Source organism: Choloepus didactylus, chromosome 13 (assembly GCF_015220235.1).
Source record: "Choloepus didactylus isolate mChoDid1 chromosome 13, mChoDid1.pri, whole genome shotgun sequence".
NCBI lineage: Eukaryota > Metazoa > Chordata > Mammalia > Pilosa > Megalonychidae > Choloepus > Choloepus didactylus.
Genome location: NC_051319.1, coordinates 22,978,643 through 23,001,018, shown reverse-complemented (window position 1 = coordinate 23,001,018; position 22,376 = coordinate 22,978,643). Strand labels below are relative to the sequence as shown.

Here is a 22,376-nt window from a genome sequence, read left to right as displayed (position 1 = left end):
TAGTGTTCAACAATTGTGATAAAATGTACAAATATATTCTTTTACGAGGTCAACAAGAAAATGTCAACCTTGCAAGGTGTTAAAAATGGGGAGGCATTGGGGGAGGGATGCAATCAATGTAAACTAGAGACTGTGACTAACAGAATCATTGTATTATGCTTCCTTTAATATAACAAAGGTGATATACCAAGGTAAATGCAGATAAGAAGGGGGGATAGGGGAGGCATGATAGACACTTGACATTGGTGGTGTTGTCTGACTCTTTACCCTACTTTGATTTAAGATTACTTTTCCTTTTGCTACTTCCTAGCTGTCATTTTTTTCCTCTTTCTTTTCCCTCTCTACCTTCTCTGACTCTCTCTCCTGCCTTGTGGAAGGAATGTAGATGTCCTTATATAGATAGTGGTGAAGGTGGTGAACACATAAATATGTGACCATACAGAGAACCATCAATTGTTTACTTAGGATGGAATGTATGGGGTGTGAACAAAACCATCTTAAAAAAAAAGGGTTGATGTCAAAACCTCAAGGGCAATATACTGAGTGAAATAAGCCAGACACATAAGGACAAATATTGCAGGGTCTCACTGATAGGAACTAATTATAATATGTAAACTCATAGACATGAAATATAAGGTACCAAGATATAGGACAAGGCTAGTGGTTGCTTAGCATGAGCAGAATGTTCAACTAGGATGAACTTAAAGTTTGGAAATAAACAGAGGTGTAGGTAGCAAGATGTGAGAATAATTAACAGTGCTGAATGGCATGTGAATGAGGCAGAAACGGGAAGCTCAGGGTCATATATGTCATCAGAAGGAAAGTTGGAGGTCAAAAGATGGGAATGTATAAAACTGAATCCTATGGTGGGCAATATCCATGATTAACTGTACAAATATTAGAAAACTCTTCCATGAACCAGAGCAAATGTATGACAATACAACTAGAAGTTAACAATAGAGGGACATATAGGGAAGAAATATATACCTATTGTAAACTATATACTACAGTTTGTAGTATTTCAACATTCTTTCATAAACAGTAACAAATGTACTATAGCAATACTACGAGTCAGTAATTGAGGGGGGTTGGTTAGGAATACGGGAGGATTCGAGTTTCCTTTTCTTTTCCTTTTTTTTTTCCCCAACATCTTTCACTTTATTTCTTGTCTGGAGTAATGAAAAGTTTCTAAAAATTGAACAAAAATTAAGTGTGGTGATGGATGCACAGCTGTAAGAGGGTACCAGGGGCAACTGATTGTACACTTTGGATCTTTGGATAATTGTATGGTATCTGAACAATCTCAATAAAAATAAAAAAAAAAAAAGAGCAAGGGACAAGCTAAGGCTTCAAATTTAAAATGTAAGCACTGTGTGACAGATGAAAAAGTTTCTATGTGTGTCTTGAAAGAAAATCATTTCCTGTGGCAACAGACTTCAGATTTCTGAAAACCAGGCCCAGAGTCTCATTGGTGAGTAGCAGATTTACAACAGAAATTGAAATCTCAAACTCACAGAGTGTCTGTTGTTAAAGTAAAGGCATTGATTGGAAAAGAATGGAAACCTGAAACTTGGGATGAGGACACATGGATTGATAATAATGTTAGTGAAGACATTGGAATCCTGGATTCTGCTGATTCTTTATTAGATATACCTGTAGTGGTCTGTCCTGAGGAAACAGCCCCCCCCCCCCCACATCTAGTCTGCCCTGAGGAGCCTGCCATCCAACCTCTACCTAAAGAGATTAACCCTTCAGTGCCTGCTAAACCTGTAATCACCTCCCTGAGGAAGCAGCGCTCACTATTCTGTCTGTAGAGATTAATCCTATTTCATGAGATGAAACTGCAACAGAATCTCCTGAGGTAAATGGCTTGAAGTATACTTATAATTCTTTTAATGACCCACTCCCACCGCCAGTCTTTGCCTTAAGACCTATAACTAGACTAAAGTCCCAACAGGCCCCAAAGGGTGAGCTACAAAGTGTGACTCATGAAGAAGTAAGTTATGCTCCAAAAGAAGTATATGAGTTTTCCAAATCATACAGAAATCAGGGGAGTATGTGTGGGAATGGATATTAAGGATGTAGGATAATGATGGAAGGAATACAAAGTTGGCTCAGGCTGAATTTACTGATATGGGCCCACTAAGCAGAGATTCTGCATTCAATGTTGCAGCTTGAGGGGTTAGAAAGGGCATTAACAGTTTATTTGAGTGGTTAACTGAAACATGGATGAAAAGGTGGCAGGCATTACCTGAGGTCAAAATTCCAGAACTACCCTGGTATAATGTAGAGGAGGGGATTCAAAGACTTAGAGAGATTGGAAGGTTAGAGTGGATTTATCATGGAAGACCTGCTCACACACCCCTGGAATGTCCAGAGGACACCCATTTACCAGGACTGTGAGGAATAAATTTGTGAGACTAGCTCCATCATCCCTGAAGAACTCTGTAGTCACCCTTCTCTGTAGGTCAGATATTACTGTGGGAACTGCTGTCACTGAGCTGGAATCCTTAAACACAATGGGGATAATCAGATCCTGAGTAGGCAGAAGCTATGTGGCAGCAGTTACTCTTCAAAGACAAGTCAGGTGTGCCTATCATAATGGAAAACAGACTCAAGGCAGCAGTCAAAATAATCTGATTCACAGAAATTTATGGTGTTGGCTAGTAGATCATGGAGTACCACCTAGCAGTAAAATTGATAGGCAGTATACTAAATTCTTGTTTGAGCTGTATAAGCAGAAGAATGCTAGGACAAGTGAACAAAAGTCTGCCTTGAATTACAAAAATAGAGAGTCACAGCCCTTTAATCAATACCCAGACTTGAGAGAGTTTACAGATCCAGAGCCCCTTGAAAGAGGGGAAGGCCAGGTATCCTTGGAGAAGGACATTGCTACACTGCCAAAAATTTATACTGTTACTCTTCCTACCAGCCTTCCCCAGGGGGACCTATGCCTTTTTACCAGAGTAACTGTGCATTGGGGAAAAGGAAATGATCAGATATTTTGGGAATTATTAAACACTGGTTCAGAAATGACATTAATTCCAGGAGACCCAAAACATGATTCTGGTCTACCAGTCAGAGTTGGGGCTTATGAAGGTCAGGTGATCAATGGATTTTTACCTCAGGTCCATTTCACAGTGTGTCCAGTGAGTCCCCAGACCCATTCTGTGGTTATTTCCCCAGTTCCAGAGTGCATTAGTGGAATAGAAATACTCAGCAACTGGCAGAATCCTCACATTGGTTCCCTGACTCATAGAGAGAGGGCTATTATGGTGGGAAAGGCCAAATGGAAGTCACTAAAACTGCCCCTGCCTAACAAAATAGTAAAGCAGAAGCAGTACAGGATTCCTGGAGTGATTACAGAGATTAATACCACTCTTAAGGACTTGAAGGATGCAGGGGTGGTGATTCCCACCACATCCCCATTCAACTCTCCTTTTTGGCCTGTGCAGAAAGCAGATAGTTCTTGGAGGATTACAGTGGATAATCATAAGTTTAACCAGGTGGTGACTCCAATTGCAGCTGCTATTCCAAATGTTGTATCATTTCCTGAGCAAATCAACACATCCTCTGGTACCTGGTATGCCCTATGGAATTTGGACTTGTGCATACCCACAGTTGTGTTAGACACTTTTATAAATCTTATGTTTATAGATATCTCTTGTTGAATCTGTTTCCCTAGAGAATTCTAATACAACTTGGTACCAAGAGTGGGGTGGTTCTTGAGAAACAGAATCTTAAAATGGGCTTTTACAATTGGTTTTCTATTCTGATTATATTCAAAGGCACTGATGACTCCATTACCAATAATCAAGATGGCACTGACTGTCCATGGTGTGAGTTGGAAAATGCTTTATTTTCTCAAAAGCTGTTAGTAAGGACCACCAGAAACAGTTTGCATGCAGCTGGCAAGGCCAGAAGTTTACATTCTCTTTGCTACCTCAAGGGTATATCAACTTTCCAGCCCTATGTCGTAATATTGTCCACTGGGATCTTGATCATTTCTCCCTCCCACAAGACATCACACTGGTCCATTATATTGATAATATCATGTTGATTGTACCTAGTGAGCAAGAAGTAGCAACTACTCTAGATTTGTTGGTAAGTTATTTGCATTTCAGAGGATTGGAGATAAATCCAACAAAAGTACAGGGGCCTTCCACCTCAGTAAAATTTCTAAGTGTTCAGTGGTATGAAGCATGTTGAGATATACCTTCTAAGGTGGAGGATAAGTTGTTGCATCTGGCCCCTCCTACAACCAAAAATGAGGCACAACACTAATTTAGCCTCTTTGGATTTTGGAGACTATATATTCCTCATTTGGGTATGCTACTCTGGACCATTTACCAAGTGACCAGAAAACTTCTAGTTTTGAATGGAGACTGGAACAAGATGAGGCTCTGTGACAGGTCCAGGCTTTTGTGCAAGCTGCTCTGCCACTTGGACCATATGATCCAGCTGATCCAATGATGCTGGAAGTGTCAGTGGCAAACAGAGATGCTGTTTGGAGAATTTGGCAGGCTCCTATAGAGGAATTACAATGCAGGCCCTTAGGATTTTTGGGTAAAGCTTTAACATTTTTTGCAGATAAATACTCTCCATGTGAGAAACAGCTGTTGGCCTGCTACTGGGCCTTAACAGAGACAGAATGCTTAACCATGGGCCATTAAGTTACCATGATACCTGAGTTACCTATCATGAGCTGGGTGTTATCTGACCCACCAAGCCATAAAGGTGGGTGCGCACAGCAGCATTCCGTCATAAAATGGAAATGGCATATGTGAGAATAGAGCTTGAGCAGGACTTAAAGGCACAAGTTACATGAGGAAGTGGCCCAAATTCCCATGGCCTACACTCCTGCCACCTTACCTTTTCTTTCCCAGCCCACAGCTATGGCATGTTTGGGAGTTCCTTATAATCAGTTGACTGAGGAAGAAAAACTCAGGCCTGATTTACAGATGGTTCTACATGATATGCAGGCAACACCTGAATGTGGACAGCTGTAGCACTGCAGCCCCTTTCTGGATTGTCTCTGAAAGAGAGTGGTGAGGGGAAATCCTCCCAGTGGGCAGTACTTTGAGCAGTGCACCTGGTTGTTCACTTTGCTTGGAAGGAGAGCCAGCCCAAGGTGCATTTGTATACTGATTCATGGGCTGTTGCTAATGGTTTGGCTGGATGGTAAGGGACTTGGAGGGAACATAATTGGAAAATTGGTGACAAAGATGTCTGGGGAAAAGGTATGTGGATAGACCTTTCTGACTAGGCAAAAAACATGAAGATATGTGTTTCCCATGTGAATGCTTACCAGAGGGTGACTTCAGCAGAAGATTATTTTAATATTCAAGTGGATAATATCATCCATTTGGTGGATACCAGTCAGCCTCTTTCCCCAGCCACTCCTCATTCTCCAATGATCTCATGAAAAAAGTGGTCATGGTGGTAGGGATGGAGGTTATGCATGGGCTCAGCAACATGGACTTCCACTCACCAAGGCTGACCTGGCCACAGCCACTGCTGAGTGCCTAATCTGCCAGCAGCAGAGACCCACACTCAGTTCCCAATATGGCACCATTCCCTGAGGTGATCAGCCACTCCCTGGTGGCAGGATGATTACATTGGACCACTTCTATCATGGAAGGGGCAGCAATTTGTTCTTAATGGAATAGATACATGCTGCAGATATAGTTTTGCCTACCCTTCACAAAATGCTTTTCCCATGGACTTACAGAATTCCTTATCCACCATCATGGTATTCCACACAGCATTGCTTCTGACCAAGGAACCCACTTCACAGCAAATTAAGTGAGGGAATGGACACATGCTCATGGAATTCTCTGGTCTTATCATGTTCTCCATCATCCATAGGCAGCTGGGTTAATAGAATGGTGGAATGGCGTGTTGAAGGCTCAACTAGGGCACCGACTAGGTGGCAATACGTTTCAGGGCTGGGGCAGTTTTCTCCAGGAGGCTGTGTATGCTCTGAATCAGCATTCACTCTATGCTGCTGCTTCTCCCATAGCCAGGATTCACAGATCCAGGAATCAAGGGGTGGAAACAGGAGCGGCACCACTAACTATCACTCCTAGTGACCCACTAGGAAAAATTTTGCTTCCTGTCCCTGCAAGCTTAAGCTCTATTGGTTTACAAGTCTTTGTTCCAAAGGGAGAAGTGCTTTCACCAGGAAACAACAATAATTCCATTGAACTGGAAGTTAAGACTGCCACCTGGCCACTTTGGGCTTCTTATGCCTCTGAATCAACAGGCAAGGAAGGGGATTACTATACTTGCTGGGATAATTGATCCTGACTATCAAGGGGAAATAGCAATGCAACTACATGATGGAGGTAAAGAAAAGTTTTCCTGGAATACCAGAATTCCCCTAGGGCATCTCTTAGTACTACCATGCCCTGTGATTAAAGTCAATGGAAAACTGCAACAACCCAATCCAGGCAGGACTACCAATGGCCAAGAAACTTCAGGAATGAAGGTTTGGGTCATTCCACCAGGCAAAGTACCATGGCCAGCTGAAGTGCTTGCTGAGGGTAAAGGGAACATGGAATGGGTAGTGGAGGAAGGTAGTGATAAATATGAACTATGGCCATGTGACCAGTTACAGAAATGAGGACTCTAATGGCATGAATATTTCCTCCTTGTTTTGTCATGAGTATGTTTGTATTTGTCTATAAAGCAAATATCTTTGCTTTTTTCTGTCTTATTCCCTTATTATATGACATAAGCTGTATTGTTCATTTTGCGGTATTTAAGTTAAAGGAAATCTATTTAAGAGTCAATGTCAAACAAGGATTTGCACCCTATTCTGGAGAGATTTAGTGTGTTTCCTGCTGTACACAGGACAGCAGAATATTGTTAGGCAAAATATATGTCTGTTATTGTTCTCTACTTAGAGATAAAGTATGGTTTAAGGTGATGTGTATAATTGCCAAGTTGACAAAAGGTGGACTGTGATGGTTAAGTTCATGTGTCAACTTGGCCAGGTCATGTTACCCAAGTGTCTGGTCAAGGAAGCATTGGCCTAACCATTACTGCAAGAACATTTGTGGCTGGTTAATAAACCAGAATTCTGGTTAATAAACCAAAGTTCTGGTTCATTAAATCATCATTCAATTATCTGCATCTGTGAATGATTGCATCAATGAAGGGTGTGTCTTCCACTATGAGAGAAGGCAATCAGCTGGATTTAATACAATCAGTTGAAGACTATTAAGTGAGACAGATAGAGGACCCTCACCTCTTCTTTGGCTGACCAGCAGAGCATTTCCTGAGGAGTTCAATGAAGTTGCCAGTTCATTCCCTAAGGAGTTCATCAGACATGTTTATCAGAGTTGCCAGTCTGCTGCCTGCCTCCGGAATTTGGACTCATGCATACCCACAGTTGCATGAGAAACTTTTATAAATCTTATATTTACAGATATCTCTTGTTGAATCTGTTTCCCTAGAAACCCCTAACAAATACACTACATTTGGTCAATCAGTCTTAATGAACTATCTAGTCTGTGTCACACACCACAGAATAACTGTGATGGAAACTAACAAAAAGTAAAGGATATGAGCATTCCTTTAAATGGAGGTATTTAAAAACTTTGGTGACATAAAATAGTTTGTGATTTAGAAAGCAGCTCTAAAGGAGTAAGTAAACAAAAATACTAGGGAGACATGGAATTATATGCAGAATAGAGATGGAATTAGAAAAAGATAGCTATAGGATTTAGGAATTAGTATGTGTAATTATTCTTAAACTAGTTAATGAATTGGTGAGGATTAGAGGGGGATATTCCAGATGAGGAATATGGAATCAGCAAATGATTTGAAGCATCCTCAGTGTCTTAACTGTGTTACATCAGTGAACAAAATGGTCTAAACAAACTCCCCCAAACCAGGGGACTGAGAAGGGGAGCCATGAAAGAGATACAGTTAGCAGACAGGCCATTTAGTAAAAGGAGATACAACCAAATGCATAGAGGAAGACTGAGAGAAGCATTAGAGCAATTAATCAGCTCAAAAACCTCATAGTGAAAACTCTTTCTTAGCATTTATTATGTGCCAGGCACATTTTTATGATTTGTGCAAATATCAACCATTTTAATTCTCATCTATAAGGTACACATCTTTTTGTTTTGTTTTTGTCTGTTTGTTTGTTTGTTTGAAAGATGAGGTACCTTGTGGAAAATCACACAGCTGCCATTCTATGTACTTTAAGCACCCTTGCTATGCTGCCTCTCTTCAGTGAGACCTGTTTTGAAATAACCCTTGAAATAACGTTTGATCAAGTCATCAACATGCGAACAGGCCACCCACATTTAATAAAAAATTATCAGCTCAATCATGTGTAAAATTGTCTTCAGTCATCCATATCTAGGCAGGCTGAGATTACAGGTTCTGCTGAATGCTGGTCATAGAACAAGAAATATTTATGGTCACCTCTAATTACTATTAAATATATTTTGACTGAAGAAACATTATCATTATTCTTCCTATACTGGACTTTATTTCTTTACTTTTTTATTAATCAATACATCAAATATTTAATGAGTATCTATTGCTGAGGAAGTCAGGTACACACCTAGAGGCCACCTCCCATCCCTTGCCTGCCCTCAACTCCTTTTCTATGTGTGAAGATGTTTCCATATGTTTCCATTCTGTAGCCTGGGGGATATGTTAGGTCTAACATAAAGACCTGACACTTTAAACCTAGAAACCAGGAATAATCAGCTCCACTGGCTTATCATGATGAGAACTGTCAGTGGCAGGGCCCTTTTCCCCTATGGTTGTATTAATACCCTACCCTCTGACAGCACAGATCATCTCTCCTCTGTGATACAAAGTGGAGAATGCAAAGCTGCCATCCTCTGATACTGGCCTGAGCAGTCAGCCTCCCTGGGGAACCACCCACAGTGGGATCCCTTGGACCCTTTGCGCTGTGTAAATACTAAAGTGGTCATTTGTTAAAAGTTTCTGTTGTGCCTGAGCCTGTGTTCCTATGACTTCCCATGTAGCAACTTGCTCTACACCTATATTCTAAGTACTGTATAAGACATCAAGGAGTATTAAATCACTTTAGTTGCCAGTGTAGAGAAGCTCACAGGCTAGTACTTTTGACATCTTCTCCCTAGTACCTTCAGTACCCAGTGCCCTCACTGTGTCTTCTTACTCACTTTTTTCTTTTTTTCTTTTTTTTCTTTCTTTTAATCTTTCAATAACCCTTTTTTTAAAAAATTTTTATTGTGATTGCTCACATACCATACAATTATCCAAAAATCCAAAGTGTACAATCAGTTGCCTCTGGTACCGTCATACAGCTGTGCATCCATCACCACACTTAATTTTTGTTCAATTTTTAGAATCTTTTCATTACTCCAGAGAAGAAATAAAGTGAAAGATGAAAAAAGAGGAAAAAAAAAGAAAAGGGAACTCAAATCTTCCCATATCCCTAACAAACCCCCCTCAATTGTTAACTCATAGTGTTGGTATAGTGTATTTGTTACTGTTTATGAAAGAACACTGAAATATTACTAACTGTAGTATATAGTTTGCAATAGGTATATATTTGTTCCCTATATGCCCCTCTATTATTAACTTCTAATTGTATTGTCATACATTTGTTCTGGTTCATGGAAGAGATTTCTAATATTTGTACAGTTAATCATGGACATTGCCCACCGTAGGATTCAGTTTTATACATTCCCATCTTTTGACCTCCAACTTTCCTTCTGGTGACATATATGACTCTGAGATTCCCCTTTCCACCTCATTCACGCACCATTTGGCAGCGTTAGTTGTTCTCATATCTTGCTACCAGCACCTCTGTTCATTTCCAAACATTTAAGTTCATCCTAGTTGAACATTCTGCTCATACTAAACAACTGCTCCCCATTCTTAAGCCTCATCCTATATCTTGGTACCTTATATTTCATGTCTATGAGTTTACGTATTATAATTAGTTCCTATCAGTGAGACCCTGCAAAAATTGTCCTTATGTGTCTGGCTTATTTCACTCAGTATATTGCCCTCAAGGTTTTGTCATCAACCCATTTTTTTTTTTTAAGACAGTTTTGTTCACACACCATACATTCCATTCTAAGTAAACAATCAGTGGTTCTCTATATGGTCACATATTTATGTGTTCACCACCTTCACCACTATCTATATAAGGGCATCTACATTTCTTCCACAAGGCAGGAGGGAGAGTCAGAGAAGGTAGAGAGGCAAAAGAAAGAGGAAAAAAAATGACAGCTAGGAAGCAGCAAAAGGAAAAATAATCTTAAATCAAAGTAGACTAAAGAGTCAGACAACATCACCAATGTTGAGTGTCTAACATGCCTCCCCTATCCCCCCTCTTATCTGCATTTACCTTGGTATATCACCTTTGTTACATTAAAGGAAGCATAATACAATGATTCTGTTAGTTACAGTCTCTAGTTTACATTGATTGCATCCCTCTCCCAATGCCTCCCCATTTTTAACACCTTTCAAGGTTGACATTCACTTGTTCTCCCTCATAAAAGAACATATTTGTACATTTTATCACAATTGTTGAACACACTAGATTTCACCAAATTACACAGCCCCAGTCTATCTTTTCTCCTTTCTTCTGGTGTCTCACAGGCTCCCAACCTTCCTCTCTCAACCATATTCATAGTTATCTTTGTTCAGTGTACTTACATTGCTGTGCTACCATCTCCCAAAATTGTCTTCCAAACCATGCACTCCTGTCTTCTCCTATCACTCTGTAGTGCTCACTTTAGTATTTCCTGTAGGGTGGGTGTCTTGTTCACAAACTCTCTCACTTTCTGTTTGTCAGAAAATATTTTGAGCTCTCCCTCATATTTGAAGGACAGCTTTGCTGGATATAGGATTCTTGGTTGGCAGTTTTTCTCTTTCAGTATCTTAAATATATCACACCACTTCCTTCTTGCCTCTATGGTTTCTGCTGAGAGATCCACACATAGTCTTATTAAGCTTTCTTTGTATGTGATGGATTGCTTTTCTCTTGCTGCTTTCAGGATTCTCTCCTTGTCTTTGACATTTGATAATTTGATTATTAAGTGTCTTGGCATAGGCCTATTCAGATCTATTCTGTTTGGAGTATGCTGCAATTCTTGGATCTGTAATTTTATGTCTTTCATAAGAGATGGGAAATTTTCATTGATTATTGTCTCTATTATTGCTTCTGCCCCTTTTCCCTTCTCTTCTCCTTCTGAGACACCGATGATACATAGATTCTTGCACTTTGTTTCATCCTTAAGTTCCTGGAGATGTTGCTCAAATTTTTTCATTCTTTCTCCATCTGCTCCTTTGCGTGTAGGCTTTCAGGTGTTTTGTTCTCCAGTTCTTGAGTGTTTTCTTCTGCCTCTTGAGATCTGCTGCTGTATGTTTCCATTCTGTCTTTTGTCTCTCGTGTTGTGCCTTTCATTTCCATAGGTTCTGCTAGTTGTTTTTTTGAACTTTTCATTTCTGCCTTATGTATGTCCAGTGTTTTCTTTACAGCTTCTATCTCTTTTGTGAAATATTCTCTAAACTTTTTGAATTGATTAGCATTAGTTGTTTAAATTCCTGTATCTCAGTTCACGTGTACATTTTTTTCCTTTGACAGGGCCATAGCTTCATTTTTCTTAGTGTAGGTTGTAGTTTTCTGTTATCTAGGCATCTGACCTCCTAGGCCACCCCAATCAGGTTTTCCCAGATGAGAACAGGCTCAGGTCACAGAAGGAGGAAATATTTAGTATCCAGTTTCTCTGATGGTTTTTCTTAGAGGATTGACACACCCTGTGCCCTTCTGCCCAGCAGGTCCACCTGTCAGCCTGTCACTGGCTGGTATAAGATGGTGTGGCCCATGGCTCTCCTCCCCCAGGCTTTGGGGTCTTGTTCCAATAAGGCAGGCAGTAGAGCTGGGCCCCTCCCTTTCCTCCTGGGAAGCTATGCCCCCTCCAAAGCGGTCACTGCATATCAATAAGTTCTTTGTTTCTCTGACAGTGCTGGTCAAAATATTTTGATTTTAAAATGGCTGAGGCTTTCTTTACTGGAAAGCGCTGGAGGCAGAAAACTGCTGACACTTTCTCCACAGAGAGAGAAAGGGACAGAAAGTTCCCAGATTCAGCTGTCAGCCAGAGATAGCACCTGATCCTCTGGGTTCCCCATCCTGAGACAGATATGTCCCCCAACTCTCCCAACATCAGTTGTCACCAAAAGTCTCTGTCTGCTTATTGGGGATTCGCTGTCTGTATTGAGCAGTTAATATTAAAACCCCAGTTGGAGCTGGGCTGAGGTACACCAGCTTGTTTGGAGAGCGCTGCTCTCTAGCACTGCGAGGCTTCCATGAAGGAGGGCTCTCGGCTCTCAGCTCTCAGCTTTCAGCACAGGTCCAAAGTTTTTACTTACAGGTTTTATGCTGTGATCTCAGGCATTCTTCCCAACTGAGGTTGGTGGATGATTAGTGGACAGTCACGTTTGTCTCCCCATAGTTATTTCAGGTTATTTACTAGTTTTTTGGTCATTTATGAATTTTTCCAGGAGGACTAACAGTCTTCCACGCCTCTCTATGCCACTGTCTTAGCTTCTCCTTCTTATTCACTTTTAAATCAGCTTTCAGGAAAGAAATTAAAACAAATAACACTGATATATTTTGGCTACTAGTATTTTAGGTAGTGATTCCTCACAAAGCCAGTTGCCTTTTAGTGAGGATCAAATTTTAAGACATGTGGCAGAGTTTTAGGGATCATTCAGAAGAGCAAAACACATCAATGACAATAAGATTTTCCAAGAATTTCAAAATTTCATCTGAAAGAGTGGTAACTGACATATAGGAAAGCCCAGATAACTGTGATTATTATTATATCACAGATGAACTGGTTTAAATGGATTGGTCCTCTCCCTAATGGATGAGTGCATCAGTGGTCCATATGTGGCTCTTTGATTTTTCCTTCCCCTTTATCCTTATTCCTTAAGAATACATACTGACATCCCCCAACCCACTGCTGTGTAATAAACTTACGTAAATGCTTTTAAGCACTATATTTCTTCTACTTCCTGTATTTCTCAACATTCTTGAATTCAATAAGTATTTATATATACATATATAGATATAACTCATTCATCTTAGTTCTGTCATGTAAAATTCTTTCATTTTCTTATATTAAAATTTATATTCTTTAATTTTATTTATTAAATCTTTTTTATTAAATACTAATAATGGTTCTTTATTTGATAGATTTTTATTACTACTTGTGATTAGAAGATATATTGCTGTTATAAGGAATATTGCTGCTAATATCCTTATATGCATGGCTTTGGTACCTGTGCTGGTTTGAATATATTATGACCCCCTGAAAAGCCATGATCTTTTAATCCAATCCTGAGAGGTGGAAACTTTTGATTGAATGTTTCCATGGAGAAAAGACCCACTCAACTGTGGGTGAGAACTGTGATTATATTATTTTCATGGAGATGTGACCCCCACCCATTAGGGTAGGTCTTGATTAGTTCACTGGACTACTTAAGAGAGCTCAAGAGCTGACACAGATGCTGAGACTTTGAGATGCTTGGAGATGCAGACAGAAAGACATATGGAGATGCTAAGCTAAGAGATGAAGCCCAGAGTTTTCCCCAGAGAAGCTAAGAGAGGACCCTCAGATTCTTAGAGAGAAACACCCTGGGAGAACAAGCAAAGATGCACAGAGGCTGAGAGAGAGATGAGAGACACATTTCAGAGAAAGCCATTTTGAAATGCAACCCAGAAACAAAGGACCAGCAGACATGGGTCACATGCCTTCTCAGCTGACAGAGGTGTTCTGGACACCATTGGCCTTTCTTCAGTAAAGGTATCCTCTTATTGATGCCTTAGCTTGAACACTTTTATGGCCTTAGAATTTGAAATTTGTAACCAAATAACTCTCATTTATAAAAGGCAATCCATTTCTGGTATTTTGCACAATGGCAGCTTTAGCAAACCAGAACAGTACCCTTGCACTTGTCTATATGTTGAATTGCTATGCAATAGAGTGTTCTAAAATTAATACACAAAATGGATGCTGATAACCCTCCTACCAGCAATAAAATAAGGTTTATTTTTCCCTAGGTTTTCTGTCAGCACTTGATATTGTCTGGATTTAAAAAGAAAAAAAAATTCATTTTGCTGGCTCTCTCACTCTCATTAGAATATCTCTCTTTATTATTCAGGTTTAGCATCCTTTCATGTTCCTAAATTGCCTGATCTTATTCTTTTCTCATGAGTTTATTGCATTTTCAGTTCTATACTTCCTTATTTTCATTAATATTCTATATCTTATATGATTCTTATAAATATTTTCTCCCATTCTAGCACTTTTGTTAATTATTCATGTTTCTTTTGGTGATACACGCATAATATGCAAAACATCACCTCAATTAGGAGCACACTTGTCACTGCCATTATTGTTTTAATTTGGAAATAATTGCAATCTTATGCATGGTTGAAAGTGCAGTATTGATGACTTCTTTTTCCATTTTAATCTAAGTTGCCAACATGATGCCCCATGATTACCAAATACTTTAGTGTGCATTTTCTACAAACTCAGAATCTAACATTGACATATTAATGCCATCTTATGCTCAGACCCCATTCACGTTTTCCTGGTTGGCCTAATATGTTTTCTATATAGCAAAATTATCTGGTTCAGTTGATGTGTCACATGTAGTTGGCTTTTACCTTTAGTTTATAGGTAACAGAAAACCAACTGAAATTAGGTTTTAAAAAGGGGACTTATTCCAAAGAAGACATACAAATGGCCAAAAAACATATGAATATATGCTTAATGTTATCAGCCATCAGGGAAATGCAAATCAAAACCAGAGTGGGATACTATTTCATGCCCACTAGAAAGGCTACTCTCAAAAAATTAGAAAGGATGTGGAGAAATAGGAACTCTCATACATTGTTGGTGGGAACATAAAATTGTATAGCCAATATGGAAAACAATTTGGTCATCTCTGAGAAAGTTGAATATAGAATTACCATATGATACAGCAATTAACCAAAGGTGAAAGCAACCCAAGCATACACAAACAAATGAATGGGCAAATAAAATGTGGTATATACATACAATGGACTATTATTCAGCCATTAAAAGGGATGAAGTTTTGATACAAGAACAACATGGTTGAACCTTGAAGACATCATGTGGAGTGAAATAAGCCAGACACAAAAGGGCATATATTGTATACCCTCATTAATATAAAATAACTAGAAAAAGCAAATTCATAGAGTCAAAAACTAGACTGCAACTCAATGGGGGCTATGGTGGGGCCAGAGAATGGGGAGTTAATGAATAATAGATACAGAGTTTCTGTTTTGGTGATGAAAATGTTTTGGTAGCAGATGGTGGTGATAGTAGCAGAGTATTGTGAGGGTAATCACAATATCACTAAGTTGAATGTAGTTAAAAGTAGAAATTTTAGGTTGTATAAATGTTACTAAAATAAAAATTAAGAAAAAAATCCATAGGTCTATACAGAGAACCCTAATGTAAACTATGACTACATATAATAATATAATTATAATAATATTATCTTATCAATTGTAACAAAGTTACCACACTAATACAAAGAGTTAATAAGAGGGAAATCTGGATGGGTGAGGGAGATATATGAGAGTTCTTTAGTTTTTGTATGTTTTTTCTATCAACCTACAATATGACAAAAAAATAAGCATTTAAAATGTCAAAAGTTCTGAGGTAACTTTTCTATCACCAACCAACCAATTAATAATCAACTCTCCATTCTCTACCCATATCCATTCCCTGTTAACCTGTATTCTAGTTTCTGACATTCATAATTTGAATATCCTACTTATTTCAAATAATCCATTCTTCCTTTCACTCCCATTCTCAGGTAACCACTAGTCTGCATTCTTTCATTATAAAATAATTTGTATTTTATAGCATTTTATATAAATGGAATCATATTGAAAGTACTATTCACTCAGCCTAATAAATTTGAGATTCATTTGTATCATGTATCTATAGATTGTTCCTTTGCTTTGTAAAAATTGTGTTACTTGTGTAGGTATAACACATTTTTATTAATTAATTCACCTATTGATTGACATTTGGGTTGTTTCCAGTTTGAGCTATTACCAATAAAATGACACTAAACTTTCACATGTAAGGCTATTTTGGACATACACTTACAATTCTCTTGGAAAAATACCTAGGAGTGGAGTGGTTGGGTTATATAGTAGGAATATATATTGAAATTAAAGTCATTGTATTATTTTACTTCCAGCCAGTTTAAATCATTGTCAACATTTTGTATGGTTGGTTCATTTAAAATTGTTAGCCATTCAAGTGTGTGTGTAGTAATATCCCATGTGGTTTTAATTTGTCTTTCTCAAATGACTGACATTTGCTAATATATCACTTTCTATTCCTAAGTACTCCTGTGACGCAATGTCTTAAAATATTTTGTCCATTTTTAATTATTTTGTCCCTGTTATTTTTCAATTGTAAAGAATTTTTATATAATCTGCATATAAGTCCTTTGTTAGATTAACGTTTTACAAATATTTTTGCCAAATCTGTGGCTTGCCATTTCATTTTCTTAACATATCTTTCAAAGAAAAGAATTTTTAATTTTAATGAAGTTTAATTTATCAACTTTTCCCTTTATAATTACTGTTCTATTTTAAAAATGTTTTCTTCATCCAAAGTCATTAAAAATATTTTATTATATTTTAGAAATTATATGGGTTTATTTTATTTCATCTTTCATCTCCAGAATTTTTATTCATTTTTTTTCTTTCTAGCTTCCATTTTTCTCCTCATCAGGCTCACATTTTGCTCTACTTTCTTGAACATATTCAGTATAATTACAATAGCTTTTTAGGATTATTTTCAACTAATACTGTTATCTGTGCCACTTAAGAATCTTTTCTATTGATTGATTATTTTTTCCTCATCATGACTCTTATTTCTCTAGTTCTTTCAAGCCTGGTGATTTTGTTATTGGATTCCAGATACTGGGAATTTTACATTTTGGGGTGTTGAAATTTTTTGAATTATTTTCAATATTTTAGAATTTTGTTTTTGATACTGACTTTAAGCTTTGTTAAGTAGGTTTAGAAAAGTCTTTAGCACTAATTTTTCTCTACCATTAAGGCAATAAATTTCCAAGGACTCTGTTCATTGCCCTTTGTGTTAGAATTTTCTCCTGTGGATGATGAGAATACATAAAGCAAAAAGGGCCTTCTTTTCTGAACTTACCTTATAGCACTCTACTTACTACTGAATATATTCCATGTACATATTCTCATAATTCTTCAAATATGCTAACTTACTTCCTGCTTAAAAGTTCTCCCTCAGATGGCTTTTTCTGATTTATGCACTGTGCTGGTTTGGATGTATGATGTCCCCCAAAATGACATTATCTTTGATGCCATCTTGTGTGGGTAGGAAATGTATTGGTGTTGATTGAGTTGGAGACTTTTGATTCGATGTTTCTGTAGAGATGTGATCATTCACCTGTGGGTGAGATCTTTCATTGGATAATTTCCATGGAGGTGTGGCCCTGCCCATTCAGCATGAGCCTTGATTAGTTTAGTGGAGCACTATCTAAGCTCAGACAGAGGGAACAAGCTTGCTACAACCAAGAGGGACACTTTGAAGAATGCACAGGAGCTGGAGCTCAGATAGACATTTTGAAGATGGCTGTTGGAAGCTGATGCAAACATATTGGAGAATACCATTTTGAAATGCAACCTGAAAGCAAGCAGATGCCAGCCACATGCCTTCCCATCTAACAGAGGATTTCCAAATGCCAATGGCCTTTCTCCAGTGAAGGTACCTGTGCCAGTTTGAATGTATTGTGTCCCCCAAACGCCATTATCTTTGATGTAGTCTTGTGGGGCAGATGTTTTGGTGCTGATTAGATTTGCTTGGAATGTGCCCCACCCAGCTGTGGGGGATGACTCTGATGAGATATCCCCATGGAGGTATGGCCCCACCCATTCAGGGTGGGCCTTGATCAGTGGAGCCATATAAATGAGCTGACTCAAAGAGAAGGAACTGAGTGCAGCTGTGAGTGATGTTTTGAAGAGGAGCAAGCTTGCTAGAGAGGACGTCCTGGGAGAAAGCCATTTTGAAACCAGAACTTTGGAGCAGATGCCAGCCACGTGCCTTCCCAGCTAACAGAGGTTTTCCAGACGCCATAGGCCATCCTCCAGTGAAGGTACCCAATTACTGATGTGTTACCTTGGACACTTTATGGCCTTAAGACTGTAACTGTGTAGCCAAATAAACCCCCTTTTTATAAAAGCCAATCCATCTCTGGTGTTTTGCATTCCACAGCATTAGCAGACTAGAACAGTACCCTTTGTTGATGGACACTTCATATCCTTAAGACTATGACTGTGTAGCCAAATAAACACCCTTTTATAAAAGCCAATCCATTTCTGGGGTTTTGCATTCTGGCAGCATTAGCAAACTCGAATAGATTTTGGTAATGGAATTGGGGTGCTGGTGCTGCTGAGTTTGCAAATACCAAACATGTTGGAACAGCTTTTTAAATGGATAAGGGGAAGATTCTGGAAGAATTGTTAGGAGCTTGATAGAAAAGGCCTAGACTGCTTTGAAGAGAATGTTTGTGGAAATATGGACTCTAAAGATACTTCTGATGAGGCCTTAAGCAGAAATGATGAATGTGATGTTGCAAACTGTAAGAAAGGCAATCCTTCTTTAAAGTGGCAGAGAATTTGGCAAAATTGAATCCTGGTATTGGATGGAAGACAGAATTTGAAAGTGATGAGCTGGGATACATGGCTGATGAGATTTTGAAACTAGAAGTTGTAGATATAGCATGGCTTCTCCTTGCAGTTTATAGTAAAATGTGTGTGGAGAGAGATAAACTTAGAACTGAATTCTTGGGTTCAAAGAAATCAGAAATGGATGGTTTTGAAAATTCTGGGCTTCCAGGGGATGGAGCCCCAAAAGCTACAACTGCACATAAGGATTTAACCAAACATGAAACCCAGCCACCATTTCAGTACAAGCCAGTATTGGAGATGGAGTTATCCAGAAAGGATTTGTGGAAAGCCCTATTTGCTGACATCTTTGACCCCTGTGTATTTCATGCAAAGCCAACAGTATTTTTGTAAGATCTTTATAGATGGAGCCACTGCCAGTCTGCACTTAAGGAGACAGACAAGGAACAAATTGAAGGAAAAATTTCTTCAGAGACAGAGTCATTGTGGTTGAGGACTGGAGTCAAGAGGTCTCAGGCTGGGAGAGTGGAGTGGCCCACATGCAAGAAAAGGGTGAGTTTGCCCCAGAGGTTGAGGGTGGGCCTTCCCTCTAGATACTCAGGAAGATTTCTGCCACCCCAGGCCCCAAAGAGGGTGGAGCCCATTCCCAGGGGAATTGGGAGAACCTGGCTGCCACTCCAGTGTTCTGAAGGGGTTGAGTGTGCCCCAGAGATGGAAGAGAATCTGAGTGCTGCTCTGAGGTTTGAGGAGGGTGGGACCGAAAAGATGGTCTCCCCAGTGGGTGGATATGTTGGAGCACTCACTCCAGCATTTGGAGGGAAAAGGGCTGCCACAAAGATGTTTAGAAAAGGTTAGACTCCCATTCTCTCAAGCCCCAAGGGTAAACATCATTCTGTAAATGAGTCGCAGACTTTGAAATCTAATGGAGTTTGCCCCATGGGTTTTAGGAACTGTTTTGGTCCTGTTAACCCTGTTTTACTTTCAGTTTCTCCTAATGGCAAGGGGAACATTTATCCTATGACTGTCCCTTCTTTGTATATTGGCAGCAGATAATGTATTCTGAGTTTCACAGATCCACAGCTAGAGGGGAATTTTGTCTTAAGACAGGCCATGCCTGTAACTGATTTTGATGGGATCTTATACTTAACTATTGTTACTGAAATGATTTAAGTTTTTGTGATATTGTTATGGGATGCATGTATTTTGCATATGGAAAGATCGTGTCATTTTGGGGTCCAGAAGGTGGAATGTCCTGGTTTGGATGTATTATGTCCCCCAGAGTGACATTATCTTTGATGCAGTCTTGTGTGGGCAGGAAATGTATTGGTGTTGATTGGGTTGGAGACTTTTGATTGGATGTTTCTGTGGAGATGTGGTTACTCAACTGTGGGTGAGATCTTTCATTGGATAATTTTCATTGAGGTGTGGCCCTGCCCATTCAGCATGGGCCTTGATTAGTTTAGTGGAGCACTATATAAGCTCAGACAGAAGGAGTGAACTTACTACAGCTAAGAGGGACACTTTGAAGAATTCACAGGAGCTGGAGCTGAGATAGACATTTTGAAGATGGCTGTTGGAAGCTGATGAAAACATATTGGAGAACACCATTTTGAAATGCAACCTGAGAGCAAGCAGATGCCAGCCACATGCCTTCCAAGCTAACAGAGGTTTTCCAGATGCCAATGGCCATTCTCCAGTGAAGGTACCCTTTGCTGATGGACACTTTATGGCCTTAAGACTGTAACTGTGTGTTCTAGTTTGCTAATGCTGCTGGAATGCCAAACACCAGAAATGGATTGGCTTTTGTAAAAGGGGGTTTATTTGGTTACACAGTTACAGTCCTGGGGCCATAAAGTGTCCAAGTTAATGCATTAACAATCAGGTACCTTCACTGGAGGATGGCCAGTGGTGCCTGAAAACCTCTGTTAGCTGGGAAGGCATATGGCTCATGTCTGCTCCAAGTTCTGGTTTCAAAATGGCTTTCTCCCAGGACATTCTTCCCTAGGCTTCAGCTTCCTTCAAAATGTCATTCTCAGTTGCTCTTGGGGTGTTTGTCCTCTCTTAGCTTCTCTGGAGCAAAAGTCTGCTTTCAAAGGCCATCTCTAAAATGTCTCTGTAAGCTGAAGCTCCTCTCTCTGCTCCTGTACATTCTTCAAAGGGTCCATCTTGACTGTAGCAAGCTCACTCCTTCTGTCTGAGCTTATATAGTGCTCTAGTAAACTAATCAAGGCCCACATTAAATGGGTGGAGCCACACCTCCATGGAAATTATCCAGTCAGAGTTATCATCCGGAGTTGGGTGGAGCACATCTTCATGGAAACAATGTAATCCAAACATTCCAACTTAATCCACATTAATATGTCTGCCCCTACAAGATTACATCAAAGAACATGGCTTTTTCTTGAGGACATAATATATGCAAACCAGTAACTGTGTAACCAAATAAACCCCCTTTTGTAAAAGCCAATCCATTTCTGGTGTTTGCATTCCAGCAGCATTAGCAAACTAGAACTTGCATCAACACCCATTTTAAGATATATTTCTCCTGATGTAGATTAGATATTTATTAGCATTTATTATTATTATGTTTTTATGTATGTATGTGCATAAGTCATTGTGCTGGTTTGGATATATTATGTCCACAAGAAAAATCATGTTCTTTGATGCAATCTCATAGGACCAGAGCTATTAGTCTTCATTAGGGCAGAAACTTTTGAATGTTTCCATGGGAATGTGACCCACTCAACTGTGGGTGAGAAATCTGAAGGATTATTTCCTTGAAGGTGTGGACACATTCAAGGTGGATCTTGATTAGTTCATTGGACTGCTTGAGAACTCAAGAGCTGGCACAGATGCAGATGCTTAGAAACATTTGGAGATGCTAGCCCAGAGCTTGCTCTGGAAAAGCTAAGAGAGGACCCCCAGATGTTTAGAGAGAAACACCCTGGGAGAACAAGCATGAATGCACAGGAGCTGAGAGAGAGAAGCTAAGAGAGGATCCCCAGATGCTTAGATACACAGAAGCTGAAGAAGCTAAGAGAGACAAGCCCAGAGACATTCCAGAGAAAGCCATTTTGAAACACAATCCAAGAGCAAATGACCAGCAGATGGCAGCCATGTGCCTTGCCAGCTGACAGAATAGTTCCAGAAGTCATCGGCCTTTCTTTAGTGAAGGCATCCTCTATTGATGCCTTAGTTTGGACACTTTTATGGCCACAGAACTGTAAATTTGTAACCTGAGAAATCCTCTTTATAAAAGCCAATCCATTTCTGGTATTTTGCATAATGGCACCTCTAGCAAACCAGAACAGTTATATAATTATCTAATTCCCTAATTAGAATGCATGCTTCATGAGGGCAAGTTCCAGAAGATTTTTAATTGACAATAACAATATTCTCAGCTATTATTTGGCATAAGTAGACACTCAAATATTTTCATTAAATAAATAAGAAAAATGAGTTATTCATTTTCTTCAAATCTAGATAAAAAGCCTACTGCTGGTTGCCCTTTTATTTTTAAATATTTTCATATATTTGAACCAAAGTGAAAAATCATTGAAAAATATCTCCTTATATGTCATTGATTAAAAGGAATTATTTAACATTCTTAGATTACATTTACAAA

At 39.1% G+C, this 22,376-nt stretch overlaps 1 pseudogene; it reads left to right on the top strand.

Moving 5' to 3' along the window:
• Positions 1-2,939: 2,939 nt before the first annotated feature.
• LOC119508070 lies at positions 2,940-6,634 on the top strand (annotated as a pseudogene).
• Positions 6,635-22,376: the final 15,742 nt, after the last annotated feature.